General features: G+C 40.4%; 1 protein-coding gene across 1 annotated transcript in view; it reads right to left on the reverse strand.

Moving 5' to 3' along the window:
- Positions 1 to 9,628, reverse strand: part of ARHGAP5 (Rho GTPase activating protein 5) — a 43,775-nt gene extending 34,147 nt beyond the window's left edge. The window contains exons 1-2 of the mRNA XM_021542660.3: positions 9,342 to 9,628; positions 2,267 to 2,373 (exon numbers count right to left, since the gene is read on the reverse strand). The gene's annotated coding sequence lies outside the window, so the exon portion shown is untranslated. The remainder of the gene's footprint in view (positions 1 to 2,266; positions 2,374 to 9,341) is intronic.
- Between the last annotated feature and the right edge of the window lie 204 nt (positions 9,629 to 9,832).

Consider the following 9,832-nt stretch of genomic DNA (forward strand, 5'->3'; position numbering starts at 1 on the left):
TGGGAATCCCAGTGGACATGAACACCACCCAGCAGTGTGCACCTGTGCCAAACAAGGCTAAGAGTACCCTGGGCAGCATTAGACAGCAGGTCAAGGCAGGTTAACCTTCCCTTTTTTGCAGCATTGGTAAGGCCACACCTGATGCACTATGTCCAGTTCCACCGAGCAGGAGAGATACAGAACTACTGGAGAATGCAGCACGGGGTTAAAGCACCACAGCAGCTCTGATTTAAGGAAAGGCTAGGAGAACTAGGACTGCTCAACCTGGCAAAGAGAAGGAGCAGGGAAGATCTCATCAATGTGTACAAATATTTGGAGGAAAGGTGAAAAGAAGGCAGAACCAGACTCTTTTCAGTAGTGCCCAGGAACAGGACAGGAGGCAATGGGCACAGACTAAAATACAGAAGATGACATATGAACATCAGAAGACACTTCTTTTTTATTGTGAGGGTGACTGAGCACTGGCCTGGTTTGTCCAGAGAAGTTGTAAAGGTTCCTGCACTAAAGGTATTCAAAAGACACCAGAAGACAGATCTTGGCAACCCTTTAGTAGGTGACCCTGCTTGAGCAGGGAGGCTGGACAAGATGACATTCGGAAGTCTCTTCCAACCTACACTGTTCTGTCCTCTGTTTTCTTGGTAAAGAGACAAATATTACATGGCACTATAAATGAAAGGCAGATACTATTGTACTTAACATACTTGCTTTTACATTTGTAGAGTACAAAGTAACAAAACAAATGTATTTAAACAAACCTATAAATAGCCCTTATCAGAATGAAAGTATAACAAACATCAATACAGATATTTTAGTGTTATATACTTTGTCCTTCTTAGCAACAATTAACTAACCAAAATATAAAATACAAACGACATACATAAAACCAGCTGTTAGTTATGGAAATCACAGAAAAGGAAAATATATATTTTTAGAAAGAAAGTATCAATTTCATTACAAAATTAAGAGAACAACTTTTTTTTATACTCAAGAACTTTTATATTGCAAAAACCGAAATTTTTATGCCAGATTTTAGAATTCTTTTTCAGTTAAATCAGATTACTCAAAGACGCATTCAGAAAGACAATTCATATTTTAAATTTTCCTTTTTACTCTTTCCACTGTGTTTACTATATTCTTAAAAGAGAGAATTTAGACCTATCAGAAAATGACTCCAGAAATAAAAATACTTAGCAAAAATAACATCCTTTACAAGCAGTATTTATATTACTACAAATAAACCCAGTGTTTTCTTTCTAAAGCAAAGCTTATCATAGTAGCATCATTCAAACTGTTAGAATGAGAAATTCAGTCAGCACTTTCACTATAAAATGTTTTCTGTTTGCCACTGCACAATACAGATTTCATGTGGACTAAACTAGAACACAAAAATCTTCATCCACAAGATTACTTAATTTCATCAGGAAGACACTGTCAATTTGCAATTAGTTTATAGGAAACAATCAATACTTTCAGATTCTCCACATCCTCAGTAGCAAACATTGTTCCTCCTCCATCTACAAAATGTTTTTTTAAATCAATACATTTTTAAGCAAGTAAGTACAAAGAGTAAGGTGAAAGGGGACACTGACAAAGGCAGAACCAACACATAAGACTCTCATTAAAGTTCTGACAAGAAAGATTTTAACCATAGTAGAAGCTGAATCCTTAAAGATATTTAAAACCAGAATAGGTTTGGTTTTGGTTTTTTTAAATACAGTTTCTACTTTGCACTGATAGTACAAAGTCACAGAACAAAATCTGTTAATCAAGTAATAAAACTGGTAAAAATCTGACATTATAATGGCTTTACATTTAATATGTAATCATCATTAAATTGTTCTCCAAATGGAAGATTTTCCATTTCACTATACCACTAATGTAAATTTACTTTATCGTTTTGTACTGTTTTAAAGAATGCACACTGGAAATTCATTGTAAATTCATCCCATTATCTTAGTTCAATCTGCCTAATTCAATTATAACAAATTGTAAACACTATGATTCATCTAACCCTGCCCCCCACCTCTGTTACTGATTCAAAGGAGGGGTTGTTTGAGTTCCCCAACTAATTTCAATCTTAAGATCGAAAATAATACAAAAGCATCTGACATCACTGCAGGAAGAATCTCTGACCATCTACAGACACACTGTAGGACCTTGTCTCTACAGACTTTCAGATTTCCAAGCGTAGTTATAAAGAAAATAGCAGCTTGTACTTATTTACCCACCTTTAAACACATTATAAAAGTCTAAAGCCCAAACTTACCCTTAGGAAAAAGAGGTGCAAAGCAAGATGACTATCCTGCTGTGATCTCCCTGCAGTAACATCACACATTTAAACAGTGCCCTTCAGTAAGTCCTTCCCTGAGGGATCTGAAAACAAAAAATAAGAACCATTAAAAGTTTCAAGTTTATGAAGGAAGAACCAGCAATCAGAGAAGGTACAACACTTCACCTATGCATACAACACTTCACCTATGCATAAGGATTTTTTTCCTTATTTCAAACCCATAAACAAAACTCAAGCTGGTCTTTTTCTAAATTTGGAGGGCTTAAATCCTGTAAACACACCTATTAATATTTGAGAGAGGGTAGAGTTCTTAAGTAATTGTGATTTAAATTTCAACTTGATACTTCAACAATACCTAGGTTGCAGAAGCCTGCTCTGAAAAAAATTAATATAATTTCTCAGACAACATATGAGCTATAAAAATCACTAATCACTTGTAGAATAATTTGGAATTCTAAAGTATTTAGAACATAGGTTTGCAAGGTGAAGTTGGGATAAGTACAAAATACATGAAACAAATATATGTCTATGTACATATATTCTATTAATAGGAAAAAGGCACAGTCTACCTCAAAACCCTTTTACCTATAGTACACCACTTCTAAATTAAAAGTACTCACAAACTGTGACAAATTAGAAATTGAAAGTATAATTGTATTTGAAGATTTTGAATTCTCAACTAGGGTACAAATTTTTAATATAACCCTAAGTGCTGATCTCACTGCAGAGATGCTACTATAAAGTAATCAAAACCAGAACTCTCTTCCATTGTTCTTCCCTTTGCATCACACAAAACCCAGACTTTGCCAGGCCAGTGCTCCACACACTATGATGCAGAACAGGAAAGCAACTTGAGGCACTTGCACTGGAATATTATGTAAGCCATTTTCAACTAAGGAATGGTATAATTGTTAAGCAAGATGCAGCGCCATGCTGTATATGTGCTAAATACTACATCAAAACAACAGAGCTCTTTCTTGTTTTGCCATTTACAATTATATTCTTAATAACTTCATTTTGTTTTGGGAATAATATTCACTTTGCTCTAGTAAATTTTCTTTTGGGAAAAAAAAGGTTTGGCAATACTGATAAACAATATACCAATATAACAGTAACTAATCTTGTGGTACCAAACACCACCAAAATCAGAAGGCAGCAGTCTATCAGTCCTGCATTAAGCCTGGCTAAGTTTCATAGCTAAATTCTATCACCTGACAGAGAAGATAGGCAGTAAGTCCTATTCCCTGCCCTTACCTCTAAGCTGTGGCACTCCTCTACATCCACAGCTAGCTGAGCAAAGCAGATACTTGCTCATGAGGAAAAACACAGTGGGACTCTGAAGAACTCAGAGTATGTGAAAGAGCAGACAGAGTAAGAGAAAAGTGTCTCCACTTGCAAGAATGCATCTGAGGCTTGAGGGACACTGCCACAAGAGAAAGCTCAAACACAGGCCTCCACAACAGTCAGATACAGTAAGACACCAGAAAACACCCTATTTACAAATACATGTTTCCCAAAGTCTTCCGAGCTGAATTCTAAACACTAGAATAGAATGCCATATTATTAGCAAATAATACATAAAGAATTAATCATCTATCAGTATTAAGTAATTGTGGCTGCACAGGAACTTGTAGATGAGTCCACAGTAAAAAAAATCATTTACAGATAAATACTCTTGAGTATTTCTAAATATCCTCCAAAATTGCTTTCTGAACCTAAAAATGTTTTAGACCTAACATGGCTGAAGCAAAAATTTCTTGCCTGAAAGAGTCCACAGAATTGCTTACGACCACCAAGTAGTTAAGCAGCTGCCAACAGGGAAAATAAAAAGTGTTTTCCCCAAGTCCTTTACTCACTCTGTACTGTTGCCTAGACACAACAGTTTATGGATTAGTATTTTCTGGGGTTCGTTTTAATCAGCATATTCTTGCAACTGTGTTTGTAAATTACCTGGCCAAGCAAAGAGAAGCACATGTGAATAAAAGACCCATCACAGCCTAGTCTGCTTTACAAAGCATACGAATACATCAAAAGAAACTTACTGTAACCTCTTCAGCAGATCACCAAGTAAATTCAAACACATTAGGTGTCACTGAAATGGTCTGGAGGATGAGTTTCATAGTGTTGTGCACTCAAAATACACAGACCATGACTCAAAGGAAGCTACAGCTCCAGATTCAAGTTACTATTGACACCAAGTTTTTATATCAAGTCATTCCTCACTGCATACTTTCTGAGAACCAAAATTTGGCATTAGAAAACATTTATTACAGTACCCAACGTCCAAGATCTATCACCACAACATTAACTCCAGCCCTACCCAAAACAGAGTAAAAATTCAACTGTTTCCTCTTCTAACAACCAGTTAGAAAAAACAAATGTTGATGTACCTTAATGTAATGTCACCATTTCTCATTCAGTATTTACCAAGAGCTATCTTTTTCACTCAAGCAAGCATAAGAAAGCTACCCTTCAGACAAAAATCTTTTTTAGAAATGAAACCAGAGAATACCAATGTCACCTTATCAACAATTTCAAATCATTTAAGTCTGTTGAGTGATGTGTCCTGTCCACTTTCCAAACACATTCTTGCCTTCACAAGAGCTGCTAACCTTAACTAACCATACTTGAGTCCTTATTTAAAAATAAGGGTAAATACAACAATTACCCAAGTATCAGCCAACATGAGAAAAAACATTGCTCAGATTGCTTATCAGAAATTAAGCTCAACCAAGCAACAGCAACACAGTAAGGGACAACAGTGATCCTCTGGCTGAAAAGAAATTCAGTTGAAGTGGTATGCTGATTAATCGTGCTAGGGAAATGAAGGAGGAGAATGGATGATTCCAACTGCTGTTCATTTCAGATTTGGTTAGCATGATGGCCAACTATAATCCCAAAGGAGTTCTGTAGCCTAGATAATTCTCTCCATACAAAAGCAAAGTAATCAATGTATTAAAAATAAAAAAGAGAGAAACCTCAATTGGCCAACTTCATATTATAAAGGAATGAAAAATTGTGTTTAAAAACAGAAGTTCAAAGCTCTTAGTTCCCACTAAGCTCAATAAATGTCTTCTATTAACAATAATACACTGAAGACTGTCTGTGTATTACTCAAAATTAAATCAGAGCCTAAATATTATTTCTGAATCCAAAACATCATTCTTTAGGTAGAATCTAGCAGTCCCAGGGCATCTATTATCATTATTACTCTCTGCAAAAAAAACCCAAACAAACAAGAGAAAAATTAAACCAACCTACATAAATTAAATAAAGGGACAATAAAAAGGTAAACTGTAAAGGTTCAAATTACCAGCATAGCAGTATTCTGAATTCGGGCCTTTCATGTTACTTTTCAGATTTTTAAATATCTGAAAGCATTCAATATAGATTCAAAGAATGTATTTTAACAGGGAAGGAAAGTGTAAGATTACAGAAGTAATAAATTCTTAATTCTTTTTGCACAGGATAAGCTCCAACCAAAAACATGCAGAATGGTCAGAGAAGTTTCCCAGAGCAAGTCTCCCGATCAGGCTTATTTGTGGAGATACTCAGGAAAAACACAAAAGAACTAATGGAGAAATTTTACAAAGGGGATTCATAAAAAAACTTCTAAAAACAGAAGAAAAAATAGGAAGCAGACAAAGAAGGAGGCTTCAAAGTAAGGACACAAAAAGGGCTAAAATGCACTTCCTGGGAGAAAAGACCAAGAAAAATTTACATCCTGGTATGGGCAACTACAATTAATTTTCCTGATCCACAGATCTGGATCATTTCATATTATTTTGCTTCATAAGCAACTGCAGTATAGAATCCAGGACTCAACACCATAAAGCTTAGTTTGTTGTTTGACCTTCTATAAGCTATATGTGTCATTTCTACCTGCGTAAAATAACACTGGTTAACCCCTTTTTAAAATTACTAAATGAGAAAGGGAAATGGCATATACAAGTAGCAAATAATATTCTGCATAAAAATTAGCCAACCTAAATAAATAAATGCCAAAATGCAACTATATATACTTTTCCAAAAATTGTGCATGCAGGTATTGGTTTTCCTTTGTTAAATGCAAACATTCTTCTGTCATGCTTGAATGTTAACTGATGCAGAACGGCAAAAATGCATGGGAATTTTAACTCAAAGCCAAAGAAACAACTCTTATTTATCACAAAATGTCACGTGCAGAACTAGCCACAGATTAATAATTTTGGTTTTTAATAGATGGACTAGAAAAACATGATTAACATGCAAATTCAAAATAACTTCACATTTGTTTCAGATTTTCTTGTGAGGAACTATAAACTTGCTTTCCTTTAAATATTTCACCAAATTATAAGGAAGTGATGAGATGGTTCAAACAATAATCTATAAAATGCAATATTCTTCCAGCTCACGTACACTGACCTTTAGGCTAAAAATTATCAGAGCAAGAAAGAAAAGAAGAACCAGCCAAACAAAGAGTGATTAAAGAGTGATTATGTATTTTGTGTGCCCATTAGGAAAGACGTAACACATATCCAGGGGATAAAAAAGCCCCGGGAGCGCTAATGCGGAACTCGCAGGGTGAGCGGGACCCCCGAAGTGCCGGGAGGGCGGGGGGCGCGGGCACGGCGCGGCCGAAGCCCCCTGGCGGCAGCGGCGCCCCGGCCGCGGGACGCAGGCCCCTCTGGAAAGCATTCCTGCCTTATCACCGAGCAGGAATGCACCACGGGCTCGCTCGCACGGCTACGTCATGGCCACGAACGGGGCTGTTTTCAGTACGCCCGACGGGACCGTGCCAGCAGCACTCCGCGATGGGTGCTCGGCTCCCAAAGCGCCACTCTCTCGGAGAAGGTCGCGGCGCCTCAGCCCCCAAGAACGCCTTCTGCACAGAACACTAAGGACACACCGTGGAGCAGCCTACTAAACAGAGGGATAAGGAGTGCTTTAGGAAGTTTTATGCAAAATATTCCTGAAGGATGGCAGTACATGGCATTTCTCTTGTGTCAAGAAACTACTTTTGGAAGCCTTAAGATAGCATCAGCATCCTTCTAATATCTTTATTTTACACTATCTACTCAAATAACAAGTCCCAACAGGGAAACTTACACAGAACAATCTATTATTATGATCAGTGCTTTTCTTTGCTACAAAGTCTGCACACAGAAAAAATACCTACAGCTTTAGGAAAGCACATAGCTTGAAAAACATGTGGAGCATTTGGTTCTGTTAGTGCTAAATATAGCATTTTAAAACAATTTAGTCTGACCCTAAAGTATTTAATTGGATTATGTTACACATGCAACACCTTAGCTAAAGTAAAGTCCAATACCAAGGAGTGGTAGACATTTGGTTGCAATTATTTACAATTTTACAACAATGGCAGCTGCTTTAGATAGGGACACTTCAGGGGGAAAATGCTATTTCAGCTCAGTATGTTCCACACTTATAAGCAACTTATACTAAAACAAGTTAGTGATAAGGTAACAAATGCTTAAACTATTTCCCATACTTTAAGTACTATAGACTTTTAAAAAAACCCCTTACATTTGCATCATACCTTTTGAGCTCTAGTAGCAGAATTTTAGTAGAGTACTATAAATAGAATTTTAAGAATTTTAGCACTTAAAATAATTTTCAAAGCAGCACAAAAAATGAAAGTATGCACCTGGATGAATATTTGCAGCACCCTTACTTTACATATGTACTATAAATAAGTATCAGAAGGCAGTTAACTCTGGTCACTGATGTCACTGCTGAAAACAACTGTCACGCGGAAGACTCTTCAGAAGGTAAGACAGCACAACTGACAAAAATGCCACCTATTAACTCCACATTCTTTATGAAATAAGTATGCAAGCATCAGTGCTGCAACTGGCTTCAATGCACAGGTTTAAAATGGACGTCCAATTGACCAGCTAATGCTGTTCTCTCTCTACTGCTTTTACTCTGCAGTGTAGAGTTTTTAAATTTCTGTCAAGGATCCTTATTAAGGAAAAAAAAAAAAAAAAACCACCAGTTTATCTGCATGACACTAAACTAAAGAAGACACACATACCCCCACAGGCCTATTTTGGTCTAGATTAAAATTGTTCCCCTCCTACTTATTAAGGAAATATTCCACGCTGATATCAAAAGCGATACTGGAGAGAGCAAAAGAGGGGGGTACAGAGGGGTGGGGTGTATTGTGGGGAGAAGGTGACAAGCATGTCTTCCTTTTATAACTATACAGTCCTGCTCTTTTTTTTAATTAAAGCAGTGTTTCATACTTATGTCTTATAGCTACAACACCATGGCATTACATCTGTATGTTTCTGGTGATTCCCTTGGGTGGAGAGAGTCTAAAGGTTATGCTGTTTGAAGGGATTCAAAACGTTTGAAATCTGCAACACTGCAACTGGCTACCCTATTCCAAAGCCTTAAAATCCACCTGGTGGAAAAACAGAAATGCACACACATCATTAGGAGAGTGAAGTTTTCTGAAATTTAATATCGAGCAATATTTGAAGGTGAAAGGAAGGAGGAGGAGAATGGACAACTGTTCAAATTTAGTAGAGGAAGAAAAGAGCAGGAAAGGCGTGAATGAGTATTAGGGGGTAATGGAGAGGAAAATAAGTACAGAGAAAGGAGAAAAGGGGGAAACGGCAGTGGGAATGGAAGAGAGGAAGCTAAAACACCAGGCAGAAGAAGGGAATGAGGAAGGAAGAGAGGAGCAGGGAAGCTCCCCTTCCTGCCTTCCTCCCTCCCTAGAGAGCCGTGACCAGCTGGCAGCCTCGTACAGCAGGCTCAGACCCTCCCATTGCTCAGGCCTTCATCACCTGTTTGGGACCAGGCACCCCGCTCTCTGCCCTTCCCGCCTGCCCTCCGCGGCGCGGCGGGGCCGGGCGGGGGGCGCGGGGCCGTGCCCGCTCCCCACGCGGCCCCAGCCCTCCCGACTGGTTACAGCCGGCGGCCGCCGCGCCGGCTCGCCGGGCTGCAGCCGCCTCCTCCCCCCGCTCCCCTTCCGCCTGCCGGGCCGGCCGCCCCGCTTCAGGCCGGGCCGGCTCCCACGGGACCGCATTCCTCCCCTCACCTCGCGCCGTCGGGATCCGGCTCCTCGGCGGCGGCGGGAGCGGCAGCATTCCCGGGACGCTCTCTCCACGCCGGCGCCCCCGGCGGCTTCTCGTCCCCGCGGGGCTCTCTCCGCTCTCCGGCCCGCAGCTCCCGAGCGCTCCCGGCCGCCGCAGCCCCGTCCCGCCTCTCCGCTCTCTCCCCGGCGCTCAGTAATGGCGGCCGCCGAGCCTCCCCGGCTCTCGCTTCGCTGACGGAGTCTCTCTCTCCCCCTAACTTTACCTCAGCAGCTTCCCTCCCCTCCCCCCTCCCTCCCGCCGCCGCGGCTCAGCGCGCGCCCGCCCGGCCAGCTGCGCGTGCGCGGGAAGGAGCCTCTTCCTGCTGTCGCTGGATTCCCTGGGAAGCCTGGGAGGGCGCGCGCGGCCGGCACTCGGCGGCGCGCGCACGCGCGCCGCCCCGCCTCCCCCCCTCCTCCCGGGCCCGTGCAGGGGCGCGCGTGCGCGCGCACCCGGC

This window comes from Lonchura striata, chromosome 6, assembly GCF_046129695.1.
Source record: "Lonchura striata isolate bLonStr1 chromosome 6, bLonStr1.mat, whole genome shotgun sequence".
In the NCBI taxonomy this organism is placed as follows: domain Eukaryota; kingdom Metazoa; phylum Chordata; class Aves; order Passeriformes; family Estrildidae; genus Lonchura; species Lonchura striata.